Genomic DNA, 25676 nt, shown 5'->3' on the forward strand with positions numbered 1-25676 from the left:
GCCCTGAAGGGAAGGGCCTAGCAGGTGCAAGGGGCCGTAGGGGAAGCGGCCCAGGGAAACAAAGGGCTGGTCTACACTAAGGGGAAAAATCGATATAAGATACGCAACTTCAGCTACGTGAATAACGTAGCTGAAGTCGAAGTATCTTATATCGATAACTTACCCGTCCTCACGGCGCGGGATCGATGTCCGGGGCGCTCCATATCGACGCCGCCACCGCCGTTCGGGGCGGTGGAGTTCCGGAATCGATAGAAGCGCGTTCGGGGATCGATATATCGCGTCTAGATGAGACGCGATATATCGATCCCTGAAAAATCGATCGCTACCCGCCGATACGGCGGGTAGTGTAGACGTAGCCAAACAGTGGAAGGGGAGAGAAGGACAGCGAGGCTGATGCCAGAGGGTCCCTGGGCTGGGACCCAGAGTAGAGGGCGGGCCTGGGTCCCTCCCACTTCACTCCTTGCAGTACACCCAGCCATTGGCCATATTGCTACGCCAGATCCCTGACAAGAGGGATTGGACTCAGGGGGCGGTTGGACATAGTGACTGGGGTGTGGGACTGCTGATCACCGACCCCCAGAAGGGGGCGCAGATGGACTAAGGGGCACTGCCGGAGGGCAGTAGCCTTGAAGAGGATGCCGCCGAGCATGCAGCAACATGGGTCCAGAGACAATGACAGAGGACAGAACGACGGACGGGACACCACCAGGAGGAGGCGCTCCACTGGAAAGAGCAATTCCCAGAGTCACCAGCAGGAGGTGCCGAGGTGGTGAGTCCCAACCCATTTACAGGTTGTTACAAGGAGGAGGGAGAAAAATTGTTCTTCTTAACCTTTGAGGATAGAAGCAGCAGCAAGGGGCTTAAATTGCAGCAATGGACATTAGGAAAAACTTCTGATAGTTAGGAAGTTTTTTGTAATGTCCAACCTAAACTGCCATCGGGTGCAGAGGACTGGACCCTCGAGGTCCCTTCCAGTTCTATGATTCTATCTGCAGGCCTATGAACAACACCAACATCACGAAGACTAAACTGCTATGTGGGGAGGATGAATCTTAGTCTTTTTTTAAGATCAGACAAGCTAAATTCTGAATACTGAACAAACTTAGTTTGACACTTGGGGAAACCCCTAAAGTTAAATCAGATCTAAACCCTGCAAGTGACACCCTTTACATAGGAGGACTCCTTAGGCCACTCCCTTCTGAGGAAGAACCCTTGAGAACTCAACTGCAGATACTACCCCTTCACTACTTTTCCTCAGAGAATGAAGGGTTCTCTTTCATGGATAATCTGAGTTAAATTCCCAAGCAGTCTAGGACTCAAGTGGTCTAATTAAAAACAAAACATATTAAGGTGAGAGAGATCAGGTTAAAACTTAAGGGAGGTATGCATAACATAGCTAATCTTCTACTCTACAGAAGCTAGTTATTTTTATCTAAGCCTTCCCTTTCTTTGACCGCCTTGATCAACCAGATTGGGACAATCACACCTTGCTGGTCCCTGTTAGGAATCATCATGACTCAGGTACATTTTAATCTTCAGGATATTATCCTGGCCATTAGAATATCAGACAAACCATCTCAAAATGCATTTACACAAATGTCCTCACTGAACAGGTTATCCCTATTACCTCTGCAATGTTCATTTTTAATTTGAACCATGCAGCATCATACACGCTGCCTTATAAAGTTTACAGGGACAGGAAACCAGATTGGTGTATAGCATATAGCATTTATAGTATAAACCATCTGGTTTCTTGTCCCTGTTTCCTTCTCCCCCATCATAATAGGTCTTTCATCTCATATTTGCATCTCCCCTCTTCACAGGTGATGCTGGAAGAAGCCAGGTTTGGGATGTTAATGTTTTTTGGAATGTTCATGCTCCCCCCCACCCTCCACCCAGATGTTAGCTATGAAACAAACTCGCCATCTGCCTAGTAGAGATCTATTTTTCCTTTTATTATTCTACATTATTGACAGATTAAAACTCAGCTGTCACAGTTCTCACTGTCGCCTGGTAGCAAGATATCATATCCCACCACCTCCGACACTTTCTCGCTACCACATGCATGCAGCCACTAACACTAAGATGGACCAAAAATAAGTTTATTCTCTTTTGCTGAAAAAGGTACCGCCAATACTGTATTACATTCTGAGTCCTTCTCAGCCAGTCCATGTCCCTGTACAGAAGACACCTTCAGCCCTTTCCTTATTTTTCTTTCTGCAACACTTGTTTGTGCAAGTATTCCAAGTAATAAAACACCCCCCATCAAAGCCATTACTTAAGCTTTCATGTCCTGGACTTGTTTAAATGCCACTTTCTAGTCTGCTTGCTGTCAGTCCTGCCAATAGCATTCTTTAAGAGGTAATAAAGTAACCTGGAAGGAAAATATTCACAATGAAATTTTCACAACTATGTTCTGGTATAATTCTCAAACTTGAAGAGCTAAAGAACGAAGATTACCTGTCATCACTGACATTGTGGATTTCTACATGAAGGTACCACAACATAAACTGGAGGCTCCTTTGAGAGCAGCTACAGCCATTTACAAATTTGGAAGTTAGAGCCACCAATACCCTGCATATTTGACAAACTTATTCCTGATCCTTGGTTCTGTATTAAGTTTGACATTGCTAAAGTACAGCGATGATCAGAAATGTTACCATGTCAAAACAGAACTGGCTTACTGACAGTACCTGGCTGCTGTTCCTTTTTAGTTTGGGTGTATTCAGAGTACTAGCTGCACACTTTAATGAAATACCTCGTCTTAGCATTGTAGAGCCAACAAAGCTGTAGAAGAGTGAAGTATACTCTTTCTGGCTCATATAGCATTAAAAGAATTATTAATTTAGGCTCCAATCCTGCAAACATGTACATAATTAAGCATTTGATTAGTTCCATTGACTCCCCTTTGCCATTAACCTCAATGGGACTATGCACTTGCTCAACGTCAACAGAATACCTAATTGGTTGCAGGATCAGGGCACAAGTTCAACCAGTCTTACCTTCAAAGAGTTCTGTGGCACCTTATAGACTAAAACGTATTGGAGCATGAGCATCCGACGAAGTGGGTATTCATCCATGAAAGATCATGTCCAATACTTTTGTTAGTCTATAACGTGCCACAGAACTCTTTGCCGCTTTTACAGATCCAGACTAATACGACTACCCCTCTGATACCAGTCTTACCTTGCTGCTCAGTGGTGGTGTATTGTGCCTCATTCTGGTCACCCATGAGTCATGCACACAAATAGATACTGAACTCAATCAGTCCTGTAGGATCATTGCAGGGATTTTGAAACCACAGTTGCTGTACTGCTTTGCGGGGATTGCACCATCATCAGTGAGGGGGGATACTTTCAGCAAAAAGGAGACACAGAAACAGGTGCATGAGCTACTGTGTGCACACATTCCACCACCCAAGAGATGGAAGTCTAGAAAGAGCTTTGCCGCTGAATCTCTCAAATACTGCAGTGGAAAACTACAAAGTAACAAAATAGCGAGAAATGCCAATGATCTTGGAGAAACTGGTTCCTTCAGACACTCCCTCCAGACACTGACCTTGATCAAAAACATGGGTGTATTCTAAATTGAATGAGATCTGGGCTGGCAAAGACTGGTGACAAAATGACCTAGTAGAAGCTGAGGAACAGCCTCAAATATGACTGTGGAGAGCCTGGGCAAACACTTGAACACCTCTTGATGCAGTGCTGCCAACAATATGCTGTAGTCCCAAGGAACTATTTGAGATAAGTGACAACACCAGGTCTTGGCTGCTGTTTTGGGAGCAACAAGCTAGATGATGAAGAACCCAAGTTCAAATTCCAGAATCTCTACGTTAAGCTTTAAAAAGGTGTATACCCAATTGCACCTATAAATATAGTTTATTTGATTGATTATTATAAGCAGCATTTGTTCTGACTCATGCATTGACTTTCAGGACCCAGATTGAGTTTGCAGGGCTAGTAGCTGTGGGAAACTAAGCAAATATTATGGAAGTCCTTGAAAGTCAAGACCTGTTCCTGTACAGTTAGACTTGTGCATTCTAAAGGCAAACTATAATGGTACACCTCTACCTCGATATAACGCTGTCCTCGGGAGCCAAAAACCTTACTGTTATAGGTGAAACCACCTTATATCGAACTTGCTTTGATCCACTGGAGTGTGCAGCCCCGCCCTCTCCCAGAGCACTGCTTTACCGTTTTATATCCAAATTCGTATTGTATTGGGTCGCATTATATTGAGGTTGGAGGTGTACCCAATTATCAGAAAATAATTTACACAGGAAGAGATCCTCAGCTCCACCTTTTAAACTACTCTATTTGTAGTTCTCTTATGAAATACTGTAAAATGAGAAGCAATTTTCTTAGTCAAGATTCATGAAAAACAAAAATATCTGCTAGGCCAGTGGCTCTCAACCTTTCCAGACTACTGTACCTTTTCACGAGTCTGATTTGTCTTGTGTACTCCCAAATTTCACCTCATTTAAAAACTACTTGTTTATAAAATCAGACAAAAATACAAAAGCGTCACAGCCCACTATTACTGAAAAATTGCTTGCTTTCTAATTTTTACAATATTATAAAATAAATCAATATTAATATTCAGTGTACAGTATATAGAGCAGCATAAACAAGTCATTGTCTGTACGAAATTTTAATTTGTTCGGACTTTGTTAGTACTTTTTAATGTAGCCTGTTGTAAAACTAGGCAAATATCTACATGAGTTGATGTCCCCCCTGGAAGACTTCTGAGTACCCCCAGGGGTACATGTGCCCCTGGTTGAAAACCACTGTGCTAGGCAAGACATACCCTCTGGAACAGAGGAAACATGAACAAACTGAGAATTTTAAAGAAAAAGGAGCTCTTTAGGCTGCAGAAGGAAAAGGCCAAGAGAACAAAGAAGGACAGGTATTCAGTAAAAAGGTAGCCCTTGCTGTGTGTGAGAGAAACAGAGTGCAAGATTTAAGGCAGAGAAATAAACCTCTGACATGCACTCAAGACACAAGAAGTTTTATGCACATGAATAAAATTTGTACTGAAACTATTTCTGTGGGAGACGTTGCAGCATTTAACAGATATGAGAGCACCTATAGAAGGTGACATCTCTATAAAGTCATTGGTTTTGCTACTTATTTAATTTCCCGCTCTCCATGACAGAGCTGTTTATTCTCTGTTGAATCTTTTAGAAGTGAATAGGGTAAAATAAGGATCAGAAAGGGGGGGGAAGCGCCTAATACTGGGAAGAAAAAGAAAAACTGTCAAAAAAAAGGGGGCGGGGGGGCAAAAAAGTGGTAAAATTGCGTAGGTCTTGGGATGTAATTTAAAGCCAGACACAGGCTTGCAATAGTGTCTGCAGTATTCATAGTTTACGTCTAGGATTAGCAAGAACTGGAGTGCACTGAGGTGCAACTCTGTCTGCCCAGACAACTATCCACTAGCTCTCTGACTTCTCTGATCCATCGTATTGGCAGTACAGTGCTTTGGGAGAAGCACCACCAAATCAGTCCTTTCTCTTCAAATAGAGAGAACTCAGTACCTAGAGGAATAAAGCTCCTTTTTTCCTCATCTAAATCCCACTTTAACCTTTACTCTGTTTCAAACACTGGGATAGAACAGGGCTAAAAAAAAGTGCAACATGAAATCCAGGCGGTGAGGAAAGTGTTTTCAGTGTGATCTTATTGAAAGCCCAGATAAAGGGCCAGTACCCCAGTTTATTTAAATCAGTGTAATTCCAGGGAAGTCAGTGGAGTTGCACCAATTTATGCTAGCTGAAGAACTGGCCTGTAGTTTGTTTACTATTATGTCTAAACAAAATACATACTTAAAAATATGTTTATCTGCTTTATTTATTTTTTAAAAAATCACCTGGCTCTGAGGTAGTTTTTCTGTAAAGATGTTTATTAAAATATTTAAGTTTATAACAAAATATTTTTGTTGAGTGAAAATTAAAATGCAAGTGATCGTACAATATGATCATTCTACCTTTTTACCTGGAAGAGTGAATCTGACGTGTTTAACTTTTAGCGCATGAGTAGTTCCACTGACTTCATGAAGTTACACATAGAGTAAAAGGAAGCATATATGTAATTGTTTGCTGGAAGAAGTTTGAAAGGCAGGGGGAGTTATGCACCTAGTTGCTCATTGCATGTTTGAAAAAATCTTTCCCTAAATCATTGTAAAGGGGAGGTGCACTCACCACTGGAATCCCCTCATCATGCCAGGATGTGGTATTGCAGGCACTTCATCCATACCACCTGCTTTTGTTGGCCAATCTGCTGCTACAGAGGTATTCTTCTGGGTGACTCAGCCCGGTATGCTTAGTTCATTCTCCTTCTGGATAACAGAAGTCAAATTTAAACAGCCAAACAAGACATCCAATAAACTTGCTCCTGCCCTTCTTAAGCCTTACAGGTGATCCCATGCCTCCCCTGCCTAGGGACTCTGGCAGTTTCTCCCAGGGATTCCTCCTTTCTTAGAGGCCTTATATCAGGGCTTCCTAAAATACTCTATGCAGTTCTCATCCCAGCTGCCTCTTGACTGCATTCTCTTAGGCCCTTTAAATATGAGGCCCAGGTGTTTGCCATACTAACACCTGATTCCCTCACTCCTGCCCCTCAGGTTGGGATGCAGTTAAAGCACAGGTAGAACTGACTGAACAGGGCTGGGCTAGCTCCAAGTCTCCTGGCCTTTAAAAAGGCAGACTACACGGTTACAATTCATTCAAAATCAGCACTATATAACGCACTCAAATTAGTTTAGGAGAGCATTCACATACATACCAGTTTCCGCAGGGATTTAGTTAAATCAGTACAATTTGTGTTTAGACAAGGCCTGAGATTAAGGAACTGATAGACTAGTTCAAGGTACCTCAAGCAACCACTTCCATTCTTCTTCATCACACCTTGAAAAGGTGTTAAGAGGAAGATAATGGTAAAGTGATCTGTAAGAGAAGACAATGGTATTAGCCCATCTGGCACTATATATTTTTAACTCACTTCATCAGGACAGGCAGCCAACAATATTAGTTATAAATTATTCACTGCAAGCAGCAACAACCTACTATACGCAGCACAACATTGTAACCAGCTGAGAAGATATACCACACACTTCATCACCATGAGCATTTACATAACACTGCATAGGCATTTAGTACTATTGTCACTAATGTGACTCTTTTTGTAGTCCCTTGAGTGCCTCTGGCTTTGCAGGGTACATGTAGCTAAATAGCACTTGTATGGCCCAAGGACATATGCTGTCTGGCCTCCCGCAGCCACTGCTCAATTGAATATAATGGAGTCATGCTAAATGACACAGCCCTCAGCATGGTAGGTGGAGGGGGCAGGCACATGCACAAAGAATCAATCAAGCAAAGCAACTCTAAATTCTACAAGTCCTGTCAAGCAAATATCTATAATACGTTTTGTCACTGAGACTGTCAAAAATGGGCTAAATCCTCAGCTCATATTTCTCAGCACAGAGCCACCAACTTCAATAGAACTATGCCAATTTACACTAGCACAAGATCTGACCTATTTTACAGCTTTTTAATTTAGTGGTTTGTTTTCTATTAGTTTAATACCCTTTGAGAAGTCTGAAAACCACATTCCTCCCCCGCCCACAAAACAGGTTTTATCTTTTATATTTTGGAAAGTATCAATTTTGCTACTCTGGAGAAAAAGTCAACTTAGTTCTGAGTTATTTACTTCTTTTGTTGTCAGAATCGGCTCTGAATTTGTCAACAGCTATGAGTACAAAATTTGACTTGAACCCTGTAGACGTGCAAATAATTTGTAACAAGTAATTGTCAAATTTTATCTATGCTGCTTATAAAAATAAAATAAATAAATGGAGATCCTATCTCCTAGAACTGGAAGGGACTTTGGAAGGTCATCAAGTCCAGCCCCCTGTCTTCACTAGCAGGACCAAGTACTGATTTTGCCCCAGATCCCTAAGTGCTCCTTCAAAGATTGAACTCACAACCCTGGGTTTAGCAGGCCAATGCTCAAACCACTGAGCTATCCCTCCCCTGATGTTTATGAAAGTCTCAATTTTTGTCATTATTTGCAGTTGTTTGTCAGTTTCCTTATGGTATTTTATCTTATATAAGTAGTTCACGAATACCAGCTCTGGCCAAATAATTGACTTCACAGAACAGACAATATATTTGAAGATCACAAGCACTGAGATCAGATTTTACTGAGCTTTCTTATTCTTCAAAATTAGGAAATCTTTGCTAATCTTGCAATGTTGTTCCATTTGTAAAATGAGACTAATAATACTTCACACACACGTATGTGACTTGGGAAATCTTAAACCATGTATAGTTTTGGATGTTGCTTATGGTAAAATAAAAAAAAATAGACTCTCTGACCACATTTTTCAGATGTGAAAGTGGAAGCACAGAACAATTTAGTGGCTTTCCAAGGCAACACTATTATCAAGGTTCAGTAATTAGACATAGGACTAGAATAGAAGATTGAAAAATTTCAAATGTTGGAAATATTCAGTGAAAGAGAGAGACATTTTTCATTAAAAGGTTTTCCGTTTTTTGACCAGTTCTAACTAGAAGTCAACAAACCTGGGTTATAACCCAGGTTATGACACTGACTTTCTATGTGAACTTTGTTTCACCACCTGTAAAGTCCTGTGTAAATACACTCTCTACTAAATAGCATTTCTATAATGAAGTGTGCAAAGCATTAATATCAGTAGCAGAGTCAAGACCAGAATTTCCAGGCCTTTGACTCCTACTCCTGTAATTAGCCCACCTGCTTTTTATGGTACGAGCAGTGTGTGTCTGGTGGGGGGGAGGGCTGTTAAATAGGGGACACCCCTTTGTCCATTCTGGTGTTTCAGAAGCTACAAGAGTGAGTTGTTACATGAACTGGATTGAGTGTCATGTATCTGAATTCTCACAAAAGAAATATTTCACAAGTTATGCCCAGTTTTACTCAACACTTGTCTCTCCCATCTCGTACAGTAGAAGAGGCTTCCTGTTTTGTGGATTAAGACCCAGACTGCCACCGGTCATGGTCTGCATTAAACCAAGATATCATTTGGGTAGTAGAAGAATCAGCATAACATCACAAGTTCCATTTTGTTTTTCCTGTGGAAGTACAAAAAAAATGGCAGCTGCCTTTACAATGGTGAATGGAGGTCAAATTGACTTGCTTTCCATGAATATACTATGTACTGATCTATTATGGTTAAAAATGGGAATTTCTTTATCACAAACATATGGGCTGCTCATAAATGCACTTGTCTCTGTACATGACAAACCTAGGAGGCAAATTCCCTTCATGAGCCAGGTGCACAGCATGTGGCTGTCAGCTGGGTAAAGCTGAAAGCATGCATATGTATGTTGGTGGGTATAGGGGAAAAGGAGAATGGATGAAAGTTGGGCTGACACAAAGGAGAAGCATGAAACGAAGAGACAGATGATACAAGAGAAAAAGGGACAGATGCAACAGTACACTAAATAGGAAATAACTGCCTGATTTAGAGAGAGAGAGGGGAATGATCTAAAAACAAAGCAACAGAACAAAACAAGTGGGTAGAGGGGCAGATTAGAAAGATCCTTTCTTAGGACCGAAGGAAAATTGTAACTATTTTGCATAAGGTCGCTCTCTTAAATGAGTTCTCTTTTAGTATATCTTTTCTCTTTGGTTTGTGGATGAAATTTAGACTAGCTGAGAGCTGACTTTGGAAGAAGTCCAAGCAGAAGATATACTAACAAGTCAGAATATGAATCAAAATCCTTCTGATGTTACTCATCACTACCAGGCTATCCCTCATCTTTAGCAAGGTCACTGTGTGCAGTGTGTCTAATTTCAACAAAGTTAAATAAATATTGGTACACAGTAATTGGAAATGGACAAAGAAATATCCAACAGTGAACATATGGTGATCATTCAGCATTTCTCAGGCCTGGTCTACACGACGATTTTAGGTTGAATTTAGCAGCGTCACCTCGATTTAAGCCTGGACCCGTCCACACGAAGAAGCCCTTTTTTTCAACTTAAAGTGCTCTTTAAATTGATTTCTTTACTCCACCTCCGACAAGGGGATTAGTGCTGAAATCAATCTTGCCGGGTCGAATTTGGGGTAGTGTGGATGCAATTTGATGGTATTGGCCTCCGGGAGTTATCCCAGAGTGCTCCATTGTGACCGCTCTGGACAGCACTCTCAACTCACATGCACTGGCCAGGTAGACAGGAAAAGGCCCACGAACTTTTGAATTTCATTTCTTGTTTGGCCAACGTGGCAAGCTGATCAGCATAGGTGACCATGCAGATCTCATCAGGATGATGTGCACATTGCCAGGGCACATTGCCCAGCCCATACTTTGTGAGAAGTTTGTCCTCATCACTCTCGTCACTGTGCTGCTGTCACCTCCTTGCCTAGTTTTGCTTTTGCAGCTTCTGGTTCTGTGCTGAAAAAAGGCACAAAACAATGGTCTGCCATTGCTCTGACGGAGGGAGGGGCGACTGATGACATGGCTTACAGAGAATTAACATCAACAAAAGGGGTGGCTTTGCATCAAGGAGAAACACAAACAACTGTCACACAGAATGGCCCCCTCAAGGATTGAACTCAAAACCGTGGGTTTAGCAGGCCGCTAATTTCACAAAACAAATCGGGCCAATTTCTTGTTTTGATCCACTCCATCTATCTTTTACATCTTAGGCTGGCAGCAGATGGTGCAGTATGATTGCTAGCCATCATCATCTCCTGGCTGCTCACCAGAAGATGGTGCAGTATGACTGCTAGCCATCGTCATCTCCTGGGTGCTTGGCAGAAAATGGGAATGACCTGGCTGAGTCACTCCCACGTCTGCCCAGGCGCCCCTGACCAACCTCACTGAGGTCGGCTAAAAGAGCACCCAGGAGTATGAGGATGATGGCTACCAATCATAATGAACTGTCTGGTGCCAAAAGGCAATGAGCTGCTGCTGTGTAGCAATGCAGTCCCACGTCTGCCAGCACCCAGGAGATGTACGGTGATGGTGAGCTGAGCGGGCTCCATGCTTGCCGTGGTATGGCATCTGCTCAGGTAACCCAGGAAAAAAGGCGCAAAACCATTGTCTGCCACTTCTTTCACAGAGGGAGGGAGGGAGAAGAGGGCCTGACGACATGTACCCAGAACCACCCGCGACACTGGTTTTGCCCCATCAGGCATTGGGATCTCAACCCAGAATTCCAAGGGGCAGCGGAGACTGCGGGAACTGTGGGATAGCTACCCACATCTACCCACAGTGCAACGCTCTGGAAGTCGACACTAGCCTCGGTACTGTGGACACAGTCTGCCGACTTAATGCGCTTAGACAATCGACATGCACAATTGACTGTATAAAAATGATTAATAAACAACTTCTATAAATTTGACCTAATTTCGTAGTGTAGACATACCCTCAGTTTGCTTGAAGGAGTGGGGTTAAACTTCTAGAGCAGGGGTAGGTAACCTATGGCACGCGTGCCGAAGGTGGCACACGAGCTGATTTTCAGTGGCCCTCAACACTGCCCGGGTCCTGGCCACCAGTCTGGGGGGCTCTGCATTTTAATTTAATTTTAAATGAAGCTTCTTAAACATTTTAAAAACCTTATTTACTTTACATATAACAACTGTTTAGTTATATATTATAGACTTACAGAAAGAGACCTTCTAAAAATGTTAAAATGTATTACTGGCATGTGAAACCTTAGAATAGAATGAATAAATAAAGACTCGGCACACCACTTCGGAAAGGTTGCCGACCCCTGTTCTAGAGGAATAGGAGAAGTAGAGAATAAGTTTATTTGGATGAACCTGTTCATCCTTTTCTGAAAACATTACACATGGTTATCCACCTTTGGTAAGAACATATGCCCTTATTCACATTTGTAAATAGACAGCATCCTCTATTATGGCACTTAGAGCAATTTCAAGGGAAGCTAAAGCATGTTGTTTTTGACTTGATACTGAGTCATGAGAAGTCCCTGTCTGTACCCCCATCACTGTAGAACTTGAAAATCCACCCCCGTTTCTCCATAGATTCTAGTTACTTCATTGCTCTGCCTGTCATCTTTGACACCAAATTGCATATGTGTGAGCAACCAATGCAGACACAATTAGCAAAACTACTAGTGGAGTTTCAAAGTAGAAATCTCATTTCTCCTCCTTATCAGAACCGGGTACAGCTTCTGAAGAGAAAGATCAGATATTCTTATGTTATTAAATAAATTAGGTAGAAAACATGTAACAAATACTGCTTGACAAGCTCAGCTAGAGCTCGATCCAAGGCATATTTAAACCAATGGGAATCTTTTCATTAACTACAATGGACTTTGGAGCAAGCCCATAGTGCAGAATGTAGCAGCCCACTTGTTAAGCTATATTTCTGACAGGGAGTACATTACATCTGAGCTCCAGAGTCTGCACTGAGTTCTAGCTATTTTCCATGTGCAATTTAATGTTTGTTTTAATCCATAACGATCTAAACAGTTTAGGTCCTGGGTACCTCACTGACCATCTTGTGAAATATCGTGGAAGTTGAGATCAGCAGCAGTACTGAAATTATTTGCTTTACAAGTAAGATTTTTCTCTGAATGTGTTCACTGTTGGAACTGATGTGTTGTGAAGTTGTTTTTTCCACTACATTTTTACTTCAAAGTCACTTCTTTATTTTTGTTTTCTGAAAAAGTAAGTTTTCAGTAAGAAAATGCAATTTTCAGTAAATGAAAAAGTTTTGATACTGATAATTTTTAGTGAAAACTTTTGAAAAGAAGCAGTGAGATAAAAAGACTTCCTTTAAAAAGTCGAAGTCAAATCCTAGTGAGGCAAATAGAAAGGAGCACAAACACTGCCAACTTAAGTGCAAGAGTGTAATAAGAAAAGCCAAAGAGGAGTTTGAAGAACGGCTAGCCAAAAACTCCAGAGGTAATAACAATGTTTTTTAAGTACATCAGAAGCAGGAAGCCTGCTAAACAACCAGTGGGGACCCCTGACGATCGAAATACAAAAGGAGTGCTTAAAGATGATAAAGTCATTGCGGAGAAACTAAATGGATTCTTTGCTTCAGTCTTCACGGCTGAGGATGTTAGGGAGATTCCCAAACCTGAGCTGGCTTTTGTAGGTGACAAATCTGAGGAACTGTCACAGATTGAAGTGTCACTAGAGGAGGTTTTGGAATTAATTGATAAACTCAACATTAAAGTCACCGGGACCAGATGGCATTCACCCAAGAGTTCTGAAAGAACTCAAATGTGAAGTTGCGGAACTATTAACTAAGGTTTGTAACCTGTCCTTTAAATCAGCATTGGTACCCAATGACTGGAAGTTAGCTAATTAACGCCAATATTTAAAAAGGGCTCTAGAGGTGATCCTGGCAATTACAGACCGGTAAGTCTAACGTCAGTACCGGGCAAATTAGTTGAAACAATAGTTAAGAATAAAATTGTCAGACACATAGAAAAACAAACTGTTGAGCAATAGTCAACATGGTTTCTGTAAAGGGAAATCGTGTCTTACTAATCTATTAGAGTTCTTTGAAGGGGTCAACAAACATGTGGACAAGGGGGATCCGGTGGACATAGTGTACTTAGATTTCCAGAAAGCCTTTGACAAGGTCCCTCACCAAAGGCTCTTACGTAAATTAAGCTGTCATGGGATAAAAGGGAAGGTCCTTTCATGGATTGAGAACTGGTTAAAGGACAGGGAACAAAGGGTAGGAATTAATGGTAAATTCTCAGAATGGAGAGGGGTAACTAGTGGTGTTCCCCAGGGGTCAGTCCTAGGACCAATCCTATTCAATTTATTCATAAATGATCTGGAGAAAGGGCTAAACAGTGAGGTGGCAAAGTTTGCAGATGATACTAAACTGCTCAAGATAGTTAAGACCAAAGCAGACTGTGAAGAACTTCAAAAAAATCTCACAAAACTAAGTGATTGCACAACAAAATGGCAAATGAAATTTAATGTGGATAAATGTAAAGTAATGCACATTGGAAAAAATAACCCCAACTATACATACAACATGATGGGGGCTAATTTAGCAACAACAAGTCAGGAAAAAGATCTTGGAGTCATCGTGGATAGTTCTCTGAAGATGTCCACGCAGTGTGCAGAGGCAGTCAAAAAAAGCAAACAGGATGTTAGGAATCATTAAAAAGGGGATAGAGAATAAGACTGCAAATATATTATTGCCCTTATATAAATCCATAGTAAGCCCACATCTCAAATACTGTGTACAGATGTGGTCTCCTCACCTCAAAAAAGATATTCTAGCACTAGAAAAGGTTCAGAAAAGAGCAACTAAAATGATTAGGGGTTTAGAGAGGGTCCCATATGAGGAAAGATTAAAGAGGCTAGGACTCTTCAGTTTGGAAAAGAGAAGACTAAGGGGGGATATGATAGAGGTATATAAAATCATGAGTGATGTTGAGAAAGTGGATAAGGAAAAATTTACTTATTCCCATAATACAAGAACTAGGGGTCACCAAATCAAATTAATAAGCAGCAGGTTTAAAACAAATACAAGGAAGTCCTTCTTCACACAGCGCACAGTCAACTTGTGGAACTCCTTACCTGAGGAGGTTGTGAAGGCTAGGACTATAACAATGTTTAAAAGGGGACTGGATAAATTCATGGTGGCTAAGTCCATAAATGGCTATTAGCTAGGATGGGTAAGAATGGTGTCCCTAGCCTCTGTTCGTCAGAGGATGGAGATGGATGGCAGGAGAGAGATTACTTGATCATTGCCTGTTAGGTTCACTCCCTCTGGGGCACCTGGCATTGGCCACTGTCGGTAGACAGATACTGGGCTAGATGGACCTTTGGTCTGACCCGGTACGGCCGTTCTTATGTTATGTTAATAAAGGGCAAGTTGTGTTCTTTTTTGTTTTGACAAAAGCTTTGTGGGAAAATTTTGATCAGCTCTACTTCTAGGTCTAGCAGAGCCTGTATTTGCTAACCTTCAATTCATTTTACGTCTTCTTCCTGGCTTCTCTTGGGACAGGGGCGGCTCTACCTTTTTGGCCGCCCCAAGCAGTCATGCGCGGGAGGCGCCCTGGAGCCGCGGGAGCAGCGGACCTCCCGCGGGCATGACTGCAAAGGGACCACTGGTCCCGCATGGCTTGGCTGGACCTCCCGCGGCTGCGGACGGTTCGCGGTTCCGGCAGCTCCGCTTGAGCTGCCGCAGTCATGCCTACGGGAGGTCCAGCCGAGCCGCGGGACGAGCGCCCCCTCCGCAGTCATGCCTGCGGCAGGTCCAGTCGTCCCGGGGCTCCGGTGGACCTCCCGCAGGCATGACTGCGGCAGGTCCACCGGCCCAGCCTGCCACCCCCCCCCCCGGCTGGAGGGGACGGGCATCTGAAGAAGTGGGTATTCACCCACGAAAGCTCATGCTGCAGAACGTCTGTTAGTCTATAAGGTGCCACAGGATTCTTTGTTGCTTTTACAGATCCAGACCAACACGGCTACCCCTCTGATACTATGTACATTGGATTAGGTGAAGGAAGAATTCAATTTTATATCCACTAAGAAGAGAGGGGTCAGCAACTGTGACAGCTTCCATCTTGGGGTCTATCTACTTGGAAAGAGCTTCCCAGAATTTTTTACCATACTACTGATGACAAATTAGGATGTAGGATAATTTGAGTGGAAGAATACCCATTCAACTGCACAACAAGAATCTACAGCCATATTAAGAGTTTAATATTGTCTGACACATATCAAAGCCAAAGAATCAAATGGATGCTCAGGGAGGGAGGGAGGGGGGACTGAGGACTCCAGCTATCCCACAGTCCCCAGAAAGCATTTGCATTCTTGGCTGAGCTCCCAATGCCTGAAGGGTCAAAAACATTGTCCGGGGTGGTTCCGGATATATCTCGTAAATTTATCCCCTCTCCGCCCCCGTGAAAGAAAAGGGAAAAAAAATCATTTCTCACCTTTTTTTCAATGTCACCGTATGTCTACTGCATGCCGCTAGTAGACGCGGTGCTGCGGCGCTGAACAGCAGCATCCTCTCCCCTTCCTTTCCTGATGGCAGACGGTACAAAATGGTGGAAAACCATCCTCATCATCCCGTGAGTGCTCCTGGCTGGCTTCGGTGAGGTCGGCCAGGGGCGCCTGGGTAAAAATGGGAATGACTCCTGGTCATTCCCGGCAGATGGTACAATATGCTTGGTAACCATCCTCATCATAGCAGCTGGAGGCTGAGCTCCATCAGCCCCTGCCCCCTTTCATGTCTAAAGAAAAAATTCTGTACTCCCTGGACTATCATAGCAGTGGGAGGCTGCGCTCCTCTTCTCCCCCCCCCCCCACCCTTTAATATCCTGCGTGGACTATCATAGCAGCTGGAGGCTGCCTCCCCCTCATTTTATCTCGCTAAAAAGTCAGTGTTTCTTATTCCTGCATTCTTTATTACTTCATCACACAAATGGGGGGACACTGCAATGGTAGGGTTGGGGGAGGGTTGGGGGAGGAGGGAAGCAATGAGTGGGGTTGTTGCAGGGGCACCCTCTAGAATGGCATGCAGCTCATCATTTCTGCGGGATCTCTGGGGCTCTGACCCGGAGCGGCTGTGCTCTCTGGTTCTCTAGTGCACTTGCCCCATATTCTAGGCAGGACTGACTATTTTTAGACAAAACATAAAGAAGGGAATGACCCGGGGAGTCATTCCCATTTTTGTCCATGCGCCCCCGGCCGACCTCAGTGAGGCCAGCCAGGAGCATCCATGACAGCAGCAGACAGTACAAAATGATTGATAACCATCGTTGCCAATTTCCAATTGCAAACGGTGCAAAATGACTGATAACCATCATCTCATTGCCAATTTACAATGGCAGATGGTGCAATAGGGATGGTAATCATCTCTGCTACCTTGCAAAGGCAAATTAATGCTGCTGTGTAGCACTGCAGTACCGCCTCTGTCAGCAGCATCTAGTACACATACGGTGACAGTGACAAAAGGCAAAACAGGCTCCATGGTTGCCATGCTATGGCGTCTGCCAGGGCAATCCAGCGGAAAAAGGGCGCGAAATGATTGTCTGCCATTGCTTTCACTGAGGAAGGATTGAGTGACAACATTTACCCACAATCACCCGCGACACTGTTTTTGCCCCATCATGCATTGGGATCTCAACCCAGAATCCCACTGGGCAGGGGAGACTGCGGAAACTATGGGATAGCTACAGGATAACTACCCACAGTGCAACGCTCCGGAAATCGACGCTAGCCTCGGTACATGGACGCACACTGCCGAATTAATGTGCTTAGTGAGGCTGCGTGCACTCGACTTTATACAATCTGTTTTAAAAAAACGGTTTCTGTAAAATCGGAATAATCCCGTAGTGTAGACATACCCTGAGGTGAAAGTTATATTTTTCCATGGGTACTGCTTGTCATTTATTCAGGAATACAGTCACATTTCCTTGTTTGGTGTACGCTGCCATGCAAGTTATTTATTTTCATTCTGTTCTGAATCCCATCAACTTTACACTGGCTCAGACCTGTAGGCAAAAAAACAATAGGCAACCAGAACTGTATGTTTCTCCTTAGTTTCCTTTTTCCCACATTACCAATCAGTCCTTCCCCACCCCAATGCCCCAAAAGAACTGCTGGCTCCTCATACTCCTCCCCTTTTCCCCTCCCCAATGACTAACTCTTCCCCTCCTCACAACAGCCACCAAACTCTACCCCCCGACCTGGCAGCACCTCACATTCTCTCCTCTGTAGCATTCCCTCCCAGCTGATGGACCATAGCACTTTCTCCCTTCCCTCACACTTCAAGTGCCAGATCGCCTCAATACAAAATAATCCCCATTCCCAAAACAAATACCCCAAGTGCCAGAATCTTGCTTCTCTCCTGCTTTGAGACAAGTTCAAATTTTTTTTAGTTAATCCATTTGGCTCCTATGACAACTCTCAGAGTAATCTGAATAAAGCTTTTACGGTGGTTATTTAAGTCTTCATTTCCTTTGCTATGGAAATAAATTCGAAATAAAGGTGTAAACTTTTTACATTATTTCATTCAAACAATGTAATGCAGTTATAAAACAATTACTTACAAGGACAAAGACGAAACCACCAAATAGAAAATACAGCACCCTCTCTCCCCCGCACACACAAAGCCAAGAAAAATGTTATATGAACTCTGTTTCCTCAGTATATCTCTGAACCTTTTCCTCTATCTCCTTCTTTATCTGTTTGGGCATTTTTCAAGTCAGCAGCTCTTAGAGATATCTGCCAACCTGTAAATACCAGCTAGCTCTTCCTTCTTTCTTCAAGGGCCATTCTTTCTTCAGAAAGAATACTATGTACTTATTGAAAATAAACAAAAATCGTGAAAGCCTTCCTACATGATCCAGAATTACTAGGGGGAAAAGAAAGGAAAAAAAAAAGAGAGAGACATTGTCCACTGTTCAAGTTCTACCCCCAAAGACAGGTCAATCTGCATCTACAGGTCTCTACATTTTCTTTAACATTTCTCTTCTGCCTTTCCCTATCAAGGAAAGAAGCTTGCAGATCTCTAGGATTTCACTGAAGTCTCCTGTACTGTAGATGCAGAAAAGAAGAAGGGCCAGCCTAGAAAGAAAGAAGCACAGAGAAAACAACTGAAGTTCTTGTCTCGAATTCATACACTACAGCATGGCCCAAAACACGCAATTTACAAATCATCAAGTACAAGCACTTGATTTCTCATTTCACTGTCCCAAAGCAAGTAATGTCCGTGGCCAAACGGAGACAGTTTTACAGTTGTTTGGCTGTTAGCAAATCATCTTTACAACATCAGCAAAACCATTCTGGCAAGAGAAGGTTTGCCCAGCTCTCTCCTCTTGACTTGTTTGACATAGTGGTATGTAGCGGTCATGCCTCCTTTCAGCACAACTATGCTTTCTCTGTTCAGCCCTCACTCCAGACTGATGGTCCCTCACACACACACATACTATATGCTGGCTTCTCATACTTCTCCCCACACACACCTACCCACTGCCAGCCCCTCACACAGCACCTGTCTGACCTCCCACTCCTAGCTCCATTCCCACACAAAAATTTCCAGCCCATCCATGTCTCTCTCCACTGCCACATCAACTGCCTGCCTCCCATACACTTCCACTCGGGCTCCCTTATGCACCAGCTGCCCATCCCTCAAGCTCCTTCTCCCAGCATCTGTCACAGCCTGCTTCTTATGCCGAATTGTAAAAGTTAACAGAATTTGAACTGTTGTTGTTGAGGAAACTCTGACTGAGCAGCTGTCCATTTTGACAAAATGTAAATGTTTCAACCGGCCGATTTTAAAACTTTGTTTTTTAATAAATTAAAGAAAATTGTGAAACAAAAAGTCATTTTGAACCAACATCAAAACATTTGTTTCAAAAATATTGAAACAAAATGTTTGTCAAAAAAAACCCTTCAAAAATTGAAACAGTTCAGCAAAAAAAATCAACATGAATGCGCAAAACATTTCAGTGTCACCACGCCTGCATTTTTTGCCAAAAAATGTGTGCAATAAATTTTGCCCTGCTGTGTGTGTGAAATGGAATGGAAACATCTAGTTATTTCCAGAGCCAATACAGCCATCATATTATCCCACCCCACTGTGTTACATTTTAGCACAACACTATTTGCAATTTTTTAAAAACCTTTTTGACTGGTACTATTTTTGTATCCCTCTGCCTTTAAAGCAAAGTTGCCTGATTCACCATATATGGGTCTTCAAGTGATAGAAAATCAGCAATATGAACCCTGCTCTAAAATAACATTACCACAACCTGCTATACAGAAAAGCTAAGATCTGAAACCTTCTGAACCACTATGGCTAGATAATTAGAACATCTGGATTTTATATAGGTCCTGATCCAATGGAGCATTTAAGCATTCACCACCTTCAAAAGGGACTACTCACATGCTTAACTTTGAAGTAAATACTCAAGTGGCTGCCCGCGTCAGGGCCAAGGTAAAATGGGGGTTCAGTTATTATAGACTGCACCTCGCACCATAAAACTGTTACGAGTCCAGGACTGAATACTGCCAGTCCTGGGCCTACAAGGAATACAGTTCTGAGGGGTAAAAGGAAGTCTCCCAGGGTCTAGTCATCCCTTCCACCAGGAAGCTTGTCCAGCCAACAAGCTACCTCAGTCTCTGGGCTACAATCAGGTTTCTCTCACATCAGGAGAAGCCCAGCTCTGCTCTCCTTCCTAGTCAACCCTAAAGTGGGCTGGGTCTGCTCTTTTAAAGTCCTGTCACCATGCTTGACATCTGCTGCAGCTGTGGCAGTGCCACTTGGGATCCAGCAGTGCCCCAGTACTAAAAAAAAGTACTGGACCACCCCCTGAGGCAGCAGAAGCTTGCACTGAATGTGGGGCTGAGTTGCATACTGGGGCAGTGGGAGTTCCTGGGGGAGAAAAATGGGGAGCAGAGGGAAGATAGTGGCAGTGGAGGATGCCCAGAAGAGGACTCAGAACTGAGCCTGTCCTGCCCTGCCTCTCTACTTGTGCGCAGCAAGGGGACTCTGCAGTCCCAGCAGCCTTAGTACCCAGCCCCCATCACCACCCAGCTTGGCTCCACCTGAGGCTCTCGATGGTCTGGCCCCATGCTCCCCTGCCCAATTGCAGCTGCAGCATCCTCAGCTCCCTCCATGCTGACCCACTGCCAAGTGCTCCCTGCTTGGGCCCAGAACCTACCAGACTAAAAGGAGCTGCCTGGTCCAGGACCAGCTCCCCTCACCAGGCACTGGGGCCCCACTTGTCCCACACTCAGATTCTTGGACATGGCTAGAGTTAGCAGAAGCATCAGGATACTATTCCAGCTCACAGGAAGAACACTGGAACCATATTCCAGAGCACTCTGGCATGACTTGGGTGCTGACCCCCACACTCTCATTAACCCGCTCCTTGTCAGCATGGGGCATGTCTGCCCCAGCACATACAGATGTAATTACATCAGTATAGTTACTGTGTTTGGTATAGTGAATTTAAAACTCTACAGTTATACTGGTATAACTCCCCCTTGTTCTAGAATAAAAGTGACTTTTTTCAGGATTCCAAAGTTTCATAAACAAAGTGATTTTTCCCCCCAATCTGATATCAGAATAAGAGTGTCCACATGGCTATATTACTGGTATAACTCTAGCATTTTAAATTCATGTCCTATCTTATACCAGTATAACTTCCACACATAGACAAGCCCTGAGTGGATGTAATTTACACAAAGAGGATGTAGTGTGGCCAAATTTTATGAGTCTTGCAAATATTTGTTGTGTACTTTAAACCTTAGGTCCAGGAGACAAGTGAAGGAGAGAATCTCAGCTTTTAAAAAAAGAGACAGAGTTTTCTAGTAAGACTGGATGGAAATGTCTCATCAAAACTTTCTGGATGGAAACATGGTCTTTCAACAAAAATCAAATATTCTGGATAATGTAGTCTGACCTGGGAGCTTGGCCTGTAGCAAGTAGGAGCATGAGGCATCTGAACTACACTTCTTGTGAAGTACCACAGTTGCATATCCAAATTGAAATATTTCTGTTTGGGACCAGGTTTTCCATGCAACATCCCTCTTTCCTTTTTCTGACCAGTTGTACTTTCTAGTCCTTATGGTTGCGGGGACAAGAGCTTGAAATAAAACCAAATGTAGCCAGAAGACAAATAATAAATAACTCTGGTATTCTTTTTATTTTTTAAGTATCATGATTTTTGGTGGTCTGGCTTATAATTTTTCAATGCATGTGATAGGGAACATGAAGAGAGACTGCTACCTATTTTCTGGGTAGCCAGATGTGGACACTGAAGAAACATCCAGGGGTGCAGGGCATGTTTTGCTATTTTCTACTAAAACTAGAAAAAGATTCAGATATGAAAAGTTGTCTTCACTTCAGAAATGTTCATCTGGCAGAAAGCATGGTCTTTTTGTGTGTATGCGCTTTATTACAATGGAGAATTTCAATGTTTTTTTGCCAGGAAGAGCAGGGGGGACATTACACATGGAGATCCATTCTCACCATTTTGGAAGCTTACAAGAAGCAGCTTCCATAGACCAGACACACCTGACCGGGGGGTGGAGGGGGGGGAGGTAGTGTTGGCCTAGCAGTACCAAATAGGAATCCTATCAGGAGGCCGCAGAGAGGCCAAAGACACTATAGAACTTCAAAAGGTCTACCTAACCTGGGTGTCTGAGACACAGACAGCCTGGGGACAAGGAGCCAGGCTAGGGAATTACCAGGCCAGATACTCATCTCATATACTAGGGCAGCCAAGTGCAGATGGCACATGACTGAAGTTGTTCAGACACATATACTGAGCTTAGAGAGACACAGTTCAGTGGAGGAGTTAGCTTCCAGCAGCAGGAGATACAGCCTTTCAGTTACTCTCCGAGGGAAGTAAATAAGGAGCACAAACAACCCTGAGCTCATTGGTGCTAGAGTGGGCCCTAGGGCCAATTAGGTGGGAGAAATAGGTAGATTCTATCATTCAAGGAACAGCAGTGCTTTAGGAGGGAGTGAAACACCCTTCAACTTCTCAGTAAGATCTATTTTCCCACACAGTGAAGAGAATTGAAAGTTTCCATGCTGTATTCAGATCTAGTGATCTGATTAACCTCACTCTTCAGCCTGAGCCACAACACTCCTGGAAGGCTACATATGGCCAATGATGTAAAGACTTCAAAAATCATACAAAATAACTCCTTGAGATAAGTTAGTTTCTAGCAGCATGATTACACAAATAATCATGACAGTGGGAAAACTGAGAGTTGGTGAGCATTGTTTCACAGATGGCTTACCTTTCCAGCATTAGGATTCAGAATGCCTCAGTTTGCCCTCTAGGCTGCAGAGTCCTGTTGATAGGGTATGCCAGGCCTCAGTGGTTTAGCCATGCAGACAAACCATAGCATCCTCCCCTCTGGAGTAATAACATCCAACAAAGTTTTGTGTTTTTTTTTAAATCCTTCTACCTCCCTGGGCTAAGCAGTTCTTAGCAAGGGTACACCTTCATCTGCCCCTTTGGTGCAAGGAAATGCATAAGGTTTCCTAACCCTCTCCAGAAGCCCCGCTTGAGACCCCTAAATAAGGGCAGGTGTACACGCTAGCCTTCAGGCCCACACCACTTCCCATCCTAGGCCATTTTCTACAAAGAAAAGTCTTCAGCCCTCAGTGCAGGGCTTACAAATAGCCTTTCATTCCATTGAACAGCTTACCCTAAGGTTCTTTCCTCTGCAGGACTCATCCTCAGCCCTTCATAGGCCACCTCCTCCTTCTAACCTTTTTCAGCCAGGAGCACCCTACCAGTCTTCCTTTTACTGGGAGAGCTCCAGCAGCTGCTGCTGCTATTTCCCTTTGGTACCTTCCCCACAATGAGTTTCTCAACCAACAGCTGCTGCTTAGCTATCTCCCTGACTAAGCTGAAGGGAGTTCTTTTATAGTCCTGTCTCCTTTCTCACCAGATCTTGCTGTTGCCTGAAATCACATGCTCCTTCCAGGAACAATTCCCAGAATTCTCTTGATTCTGGACTAAGACAAGACAGGTTGTGTAGCCTGTAGGGGCCAGGCGACCCTGTTACACACTGGAACACTATCTTTTCAATGGGATTTACCATCATAATATCAAATATCCATATGTCTATCTTAATCTGAAAAGCACTTTATAAAGGTCAGTCAACCCTCACAACACTGTAGATAAGTATTGCAATCCCCATTTGACAGATGGGGAAACTTTAGGAGTCAGTTTAAGTAAGTTGCCCAAGGCCACAGACTGTGTTTTTGTTAGAGCCTCGGTTCTAACTCAAGAGTTCCCAGTGATGTGCAACAATCACCAGGTCATGACTATTTCAGAAAAAATTGACATGAGCTTTAGAGACCTACCTGACATAAGTGGAGTAAATGTGTTTAACTGTGGTACCTTCTGCTAAGCCACCAGTCTGGCTATACATAAGAAGCAATTTTATGTTGTTTTTGCATTCTAGAAAAAACCTTCTTTCTTCCCTTCACAGAATCATCAGACAGATCCATGAGCAGCTCAGGAAATAATTTTTGTTCCTATAGACAGCAGTTTGAATTTCAGTTTCCAGTGTAAAGGCCTGATCCAAAGCATAGTGAAGTCCATGAGATCCCTTCCTCCAATGAGCATTAGCTCAGGCTCTAATTTAGCAAACCTTCCATCTTGATGTAAATATTCATAGTGCCAGACAGATAGTGACAATAACTTTACAGCTTGATGGTTAGGGCACTCAGCTTGGGGGGCACTTGAGCTCTAATCACTGCTCCAGTGACTATTTATACAACGTGGAACAGCTGCAATAGGAGAGGCTGACAGCAAGCTGCCCCAGAATATTTAATAGTCTAGTGGTTAGGTCACTTACTGGTGAGGGGAAAAAGCTGTAGTCAAGTCCCTGAGCTTGGCTATTAGGGGGGCACCACCAGCTGGTTAGTACCTAAATGTTGGAGTTACTTTCCTAAGTGTGAGTCTAGCCTGAAAAACTGAGCTATTGTTTGGAGGGAAAAAAAGAATTGTTTCTATATTTCTGAAGATTTTTTTAAATGAAACAATTCACCAATATTGACACAAATTCACTAAATGTTTTGGACAACCAATATCTGTGGCAGGAATCCAGAAAAAAAATGTGTGTAATTCAGCTGGAAGCTCTGAGGTACTGTGTGCAAGAGTAGAAACTCCTACATCAGTTTACAACATGCCTGGGAGGAGAGTGAGGAGAAGAAACACAGAGCCATGGCTCAGCTCAGACCTCCTCCATTTTGAGGGGGGGGTGGGGACTTGGGCAATGCTAAATTAGCATGTTGTCTGAACTCCTCACTCTGATTGCAGCCTGACCTTTGTTCAGGAGATGGAAAGAGTTCTTTGCATTCTTCCCCCCACCCTCATTGCCCATGCACGTACAGCCAGCTACAACCTGACCCTCAGAACACGAAGACCTAAAGGCTAGAACCTGTTCACATTATTAGCTCATTAAGAACCACATACACTTATGATGCTACATAGATAACAACAGTAAAATTTTATACAAGTTGCAGTTTTGTTAATTTTGCTATATCAGGCTAATGGTTATTCTGATGATCAGTATGTTTATGCCTGACATGATGAACCCCCCCATGCCTGCAAGATGTCTAAATAAAAAATATAAACCAACTGCAGCTAGCCATGCCTCCTCTGGGTTTTCTTTGAGTATTTGTAGTGTTGGAAGTTTATCAGGGCTTACCTACTCAGAATGCAAATCAGGTACCAGGTTCAGATAACATATAGCCTAAATTAGTTAAGTATGCAGCTCCACTCACGTATAACTCTTTGGCTTAAATATTTAACGTGTCCTTAGCTCAGGCTATGTTTTTCAGTACCTAGGAAAAAACCACACCAAAATCTTCATTACAAAAGAAAGAGACAAATTAGAGCTTTTCACAATAAGCTATTATCACATATATTAGCAATTACAGAGGGGAGGGTGGGTGGTGAAAGAAACAGTCCTTCAATTTTGAAATTTTGGGTTGCTTGAAATAAAATACTTTCATACCTTAACATCTGGGTTTGGCTCTTATAATTGGATTTTGTTGTTTTATTCTGCATTTCCTTTAGTTTCCAACAGCTGAGATTAACAGGTATTAAATAAGGAAAACTTTGCCATTTTGTCTAGACTTTTAAATCCAGTAAATCTTTGTTAGCTATTGTAAGATGGAGCAGAATTATCCAATATTAGTT

The 25676-nt window shown here is 43.0% G+C and overlaps 1 long non-coding RNA gene across 1 annotated transcript; it reads right to left on the reverse strand.

The window, feature by feature from the left end:
• Nucleotides 1–2202: 2202 nt before the first annotated feature.
• Nucleotides 2203–22879, reverse strand: LOC120401616. Its single transcript, XR_005596595.1, has 6 exons — nt 22753–22879; nt 17340–17486; nt 6780–6940; nt 6197–6333; nt 3187–3353; nt 2203–2374 (listed from the first exon to the last, which is right to left on the reverse strand). It is a non-coding gene; the product is annotated as an uncharacterized LOC120401616 (long non-coding RNA).
• Between the last annotated feature and the right edge of the window lie 2797 nt (nt 22880–25676).

This window comes from Mauremys reevesii, linkage group 3 (assembly GCF_016161935.1).
Source record: "Mauremys reevesii isolate NIE-2019 linkage group 3, ASM1616193v1, whole genome shotgun sequence".
NCBI lineage: Eukaryota > Metazoa > Chordata > Testudines > Geoemydidae > Mauremys > Mauremys reevesii.